Source organism: Heterocephalus glaber, unplaced genomic scaffold (assembly GCF_053883595.1).
Source record: "Heterocephalus glaber isolate CG9 unplaced genomic scaffold, H.glaber_assembly_v1.0 deba00000470, whole genome shotgun sequence".
NCBI classification, from domain to species: Eukaryota; Metazoa; Chordata; class Mammalia; order Rodentia; family Bathyergidae; genus Heterocephalus; species Heterocephalus glaber.
The window spans coordinates 7,309,242-7,315,241 of NW_028258145.1; positions in this window are offsets into that span (position 1 = coordinate 7,309,242).

Sequence of the window (6,000 nt, forward strand, 5' to 3'; positions counted from 1 at the left end):
TTAGTTTCATTTTTATATTGCTTCATTTACTTCTTTGCTTTTTCATCTTGATTATCAGAAAAAATACTTATGGGTTCTGCTATGCTTTTGGACCATGTTAGTAAGTGATAGCATGCCATTCAGGGTTCTGGAAAATGCTTACATGTATTTAATTAGCTATTCCTGTTCCCAGGGTGTTGGAATGGAACCTTTCTCTGGAGTATTTTATGCCATTTAAATTTCATATATAAGCTGCTTTTAGTAAAGGTTTGAGTATTTATAACCTCACTTTGTAATACATTAAAGCGGCTACTGTGTGTTTATCATCATGTGGCACTTTTACACAGACCCACACAGTGCGAGTTTTTTACAGTTGCTATGCATCAGTTCCTTACTGAGGGGAAGGAATGAAAGTGAGTTGTGTTTGCTATGTCAACATATAAACTACATTTAAATTTTGGAGAGATATGAGGTAGGATAAAACATAGTGAATGTTCAAATTTTTAAAAAAGTTACAGTAAAAGACATATTGTCATTAATCCCTCTCAAAATATTCCACCCTTGCTTCAAACACACTCATCCCTTCATTCTTGCCTCTTTCTGAATTAGTTCTGGAAGATTTCTTTCTTGAGTACTTCTAGTTTCACTGTCATGGTGGCCTTGGTGTCCTGAATCAATTGAAACTGCTTCCCTTTCATGGTATTTTGACTCCAAGGAAGAGCTGGAAGTCACATGGGGCTAGATCTGGTGAACAAGGTGGATGAGGACACACTGTTGTATTTTCACGAGCTGCCTTTCCTTAGGATGGCACACAGCAGCACCATTCACCGTATTTTTTATCATACCTCCTAAAGATACTCACGAAAAGGACTTCCAGAACTGCTTCAGAAAATGGCAAGAGCAACAGGATAAGTGTGTTTAAGCAGTGGGGGGAAGGGGGAAGATTTTGCGAGTAATTCATGGCAATGTGTCTTTTAGTTTAAAAAGATTTTAAAAATTTAAACATTCTCCATATACTTTGTTCACACTTTGCATGCAGTAGATTGCTATAACAGCCTTTTATATGATCTGGGGTACTGTATTTACAAATGTCTGTGCTGTGTTTATTTCTCTGGGGAGTGTATTGATTAATTTTCAGAAGCCTTCAAGCAAAGGGTTTAAATCTTTTTTCAAAGTGTTGATCTTGCATCCTACAGTTTTGATTTCACAAATGAGATTATCTTTGCAGTGACCCTGGCAGAATGGACAAAGAGGGCAGCTAGTGCATCCTGGGTGGTGGTGAGAGCTGCGACTTCTCTGGGTTGTGTTTGTTCTGTAGCTGAAGTTCACAGTGGCCCTAAAACAAGTGGTGAGGCCACACCTCGAGGCTGAACACTACTGCTCACCACAGGTATGGTTGCTGGGACTGTCTAAAAGAGAGCGTCCAGTGGGCTCTGGCTGCCATCAGTCATTTTTACCGCCAATCTTGGGAGTGCAGCCACAGATTTTGAAGATGAAATCCACTTATAAAGGAATAGGGTAAGAAGGTATCAGCATTTAGAAATTATCAATCATTAGCAGTGGCTGTGTGTGTGTTTTGTGTATCTGTGTGTGTGTGTTGTGTATCTGTGTGTGTGTGTGTATGGTGAGGACAGCTGTTAAAATTATATGTCTGGGTAGAAAGATTAATTGATGTATTGAAGTTAAGAAATATTTTAAAGCCAGGGATTTAGCTCAGCGGATCCACTGCCTGCTTCGCAAGTGCAAGGTCCTAAGTTCAATTGCTGGTACCAAAAACAAAAACAAAAAAACCCAAAGAAATATTTTAAAAATCGATTTCTCTTGGGGGACAGTGTTTCCCTGGATGCCACTTTAACTGTTTGACTCAACTGATGATGTTTAATCAACTCAACACATCATTTGACTTCTATTTCATGAAAATTACTACATATGGCTTATAAATGCTAGAAATATTAGGCAAAAAAGGGATGCTAGGAAAATTAGCCAGACATAGATCTGCAGGTGGGAGGAATGGTGGGGAAAAAACAGCAGAGCTGGGTTTACAGGAAACAAATACATTCATGGGCAAAATAACAACTGGATTAGATTTATTCCCTGAAAGAATAAGAGGCTCATAAAAATGAGATGAAATGGGAAATTAAAATTGTATGGGTTGTCTGATGGAATTAAATATATGGAGACAGTTTCTGAGAAATGATCACATGTAGGTGGAGAGATTCCAACATGAACTTAGGAAGACAGTATCTTAGATATGTTAAAAACCATGAAGGGTGGGGAAATATCTTTCATATAGTATACATTTCATATTGCATCTTTTATATTACAACATGCATAGACTAAGCACAACAGCAGGGAAAAGAAGAAAGAAAGCAAAATGTCCAGTTAGCATACAGAGTTTTGGGACTGGCTACAGCAGGTGCCAGGAGCTGTCTATGGGACCTCAGGATTGGCCTGCACCAGGCTATGGGGTGGCACATGTTAGAGAAACATGGAAACATGCTAAGAGGTCTGCTCTGGGTTTTAAGGTCATGTCCCTTACCTCTAGGGCATGGGTATTATGCCAGTGAGTTCCCTGTGAACTCTGTGTTGGTGTCACCCATAGGAAGACTTGAATGGTGTGGTGAAAAGTTATGAACCTGCATCTGAAGACCTGAACTCTAGTCCTGTTTTTTGAAAAGGCACATAGAAGCTTGTGCTTTGTAAAATGAGCTATCTCTGAATATAAAGAATCACATGACAGATCTAATCAATCTGTAACAGGAGTTAGAATTCTGTTAGGCACAAAGGACAGCAGCCCCCAAATGGAGTCAGGAAGCCCAAAATGGAGTCTGCTGCATGCAAACCCTCCAGGGATCTTACAAAAGCATCTGCTAGGCATCCTGTGGTTATCTGGGACCTCTCCAGAGAATGGGGATCAAAAGGGGCATGGGCTCAAGGGGGCACTGTATGAATGCTGCATAGGTTGAACCCTGAGAAGTATGTAGGCTCCTATAGGGTAGGGAGCACATTGCTTACACAGTGGCTGGAGCTCCCTTCTGAACCTCTTAAAAAACCCTAGACAAAGAACTCTCATGGTGTGCTGCTTGGAAGCCCCTCTTGGCTAGTGGGAGCTCTACTCCCCTGCCTTGATGGCTTTTAAATTTGCCCTGCACTCTACCTTCTCCATCTAAGGCTTCATTTTTCATCACCATAGGACATGGCCCTGGTGTTCTGGTAACAAATTTATTTAATTCTATTACCTATCTAAATGTATATAGATAATTTCACTTGTACATAAATAAATTATATATATATTATATATATAATATCTTTACAGTGATCGAATGAGAGTGATTTTAGGGTTCTCCTGGTTAGAAGAGAATGAGAATGGACTCACTGAGCAACAGAGTCCACACTGCTTTGGGAAATAAGCATGGATGGAGAAATTGGCTTCGGGCTCTGGTGCTGAGCACCATGTAGCTAACTCAGGGGAGAGAGGCCTCCCTGGAATAAAACAAGTGGACATACAGCACAGATTTTATTATTCTAAGGCCCTGGGAGTCCAGGAGTTACTGTGACAGAATTCACCAAAAGTATAGGTTGATTTTTCCTTTATATGCAAATTCTTTTATTTCTTTGCTTAGCATTTCTATTTCCATTAATTCTAAGAAAAGAATGTCACTCTGAAAAAGTTCAGCAATGCTTACAGGTGGTATTGGCATTAGAAATTTGCTAAGTATATAGGTATTAAACAATATAGCTTAGTAAGAATGACATACAGAGCTCCTAGGGCAGAGAAGCTGAGCTGGTCCCAGCACCCGCAAGGAAGCTCGCCCGCTGCCATCCCAAGCTCCTAGGGCAGAGAAGGTGAGCTGCACGGGCACCAGAAGCAGCCCCCCACCCCTGTAGAAATGAGAAGACACATAAACAAGCCTCAAAAACAGACTTCTGGGTCACCTACAGTAATCCCAAAGGGAAACGAGATGGAACAATGTGATAATCAACTACCTGGACTCCCTGAACTGGCAACAAAAGAGGATCTGGGAAAAATGAAATCAGAAATAATTACTCAGATAACAGCAAAGATTGTGCTCATGGTGCAAGACATGATTAATAAATCTAGAGAGGACACAGATAAAAAAATAGAGGATCTGAGGAATATGATGGAATCCCAACATAGGAAAGAAATGGAATCCATAAAACAGAAACAAACAGATTTCCAGGAGATTAAAAACTCCATCAAAAGTCTGCACAGCAGAATGAACCAATGTGAGGATAGAATTTCAGATATAGAAGAAAAGATTGCAATTAGTGACCAGGAAAAGTAAAATTGCTTGAAAATTGTAAGGGAACACAAGAAATCAATCCAGCAGCTGCTAGACAATGCAAAGAAGAATAACATAAGATTGATTGGAGTCAATGAAGAAAGAGGAGAGAGTGTAGATGACATAAAAAAGCTGTTCCCAGAAGTGATGGCAGAAAACTTCCCAAGGAGGGGGAAAGAACTTGACATACAGATAAGTGAGGCATATAGGACTCCAGTTGGCCTTGATAAGAAAAGTCTACACATAGGCATATAATAGTATTCCAGAAATCCAACAGAAGAACAAAATTCTACAAGCAGTGAGAGAAAAGAAACAAATCACATACAAAGGAAAGTCCATCAGAATCACAGCAGACTTCTCAATGCAAGCCCTCTAGGCAAGAAGAGCTTGGAGTGATGTATTTCAAGGCCGAAAGGAAAACAGCCTCCAACCCAGATTGATGTACCCTGCAAAACTATCTTTCAAAATTGATGGAGAAATAAGATACTTTCATGATAAAGAGCACCTCAGGAACTTCATGCATATCAAACAGGCACTCCAAAAATTTTAGACAATACCCTAGGAAAAGACAATGAGGATCACAACCCCAGGAAACCCAGAAGAATGAATCCATTGGGAGCGACAAATTAAACGCAAAGGGGGAGAATCCAACAAAAAGAAAAAGTCATCACAAGACTTTTAAAACTTTTGACTTCATCTCCCTAATGAGTGTATAGTTCAATCTTGTTATTGTACTGATTAGAATTTTTCTGATTCTAGAGTTGCACACCTTTCTTTGTGGGCTATTTATCATCTTCTTATGTGTACATTTTAATTGGGTTGTCTATTAATGAGCTCTAAGAATTCTTTATATATTCTGGTCATAGGTTATATGCATTATAAATATGGTCTGTTTAAGGACTACTTTTCATTTTAATGATGTCATTTCAAGTTCTAAATTTTGATGGAATCTCATTTGTCAGTTTATTTCTTTTATATATCATGTCTCTCGTATCCTAGGTAGTTCTTGCCTACCCTGAATTCATAAACCTTTCCCTTATAATTTCTTCTTAAAGTTTTATACTTTTAGGCTTTCATATTTAGGTTCATAAATCCCTTCAAGTTATTTTCATGTATGGAAATAAAGAGTTGAAGTTAATTTTTTATATATGGATACCAGGTGTTCTAGTGCCCTTTGCTGAAAACACTATCTCTTCCTCAGCTCTTGAATTGAGTATATATTCTATAAAATGCTAATGTTAAATAATCTTTCAAAACTCAGTGGACCATATATGTGTGGTTCTATTTCTAGATTCTCTGTTTTATTCAAATGATCTATATGTCTTTCCTTACACCAACACTGCCTTGATTACTGTAGCTTTAGAAGAAGTCTTAAAATTAGGTACTAAATGTCTTCCAACACTGTTTCTGTTTTTTTTTGTTTTGTTTTTTTAACTTTTCTAGGTCCTTTGTACTCCTACATAACTTTTAAATTTCAATATCCAATTCTTCATTTATAGCAAGTATACACAGACCTGAATTTTTATATATAGCTTGTGTTTTCTAATCCTGCTAAATTCAAATACAAGTTCTAGGGGCTCCTAGAGATTTCTTAGTATTTTCTCTGTAGATGATCATTTCATCTACATAAAAAGATTTTGCTTCTGCCATGCCAATCCTATCCTAATTGTGTCATTTTATTGCCAGACTATTTTGATGGGGCCTTGGTTTCAAAGTT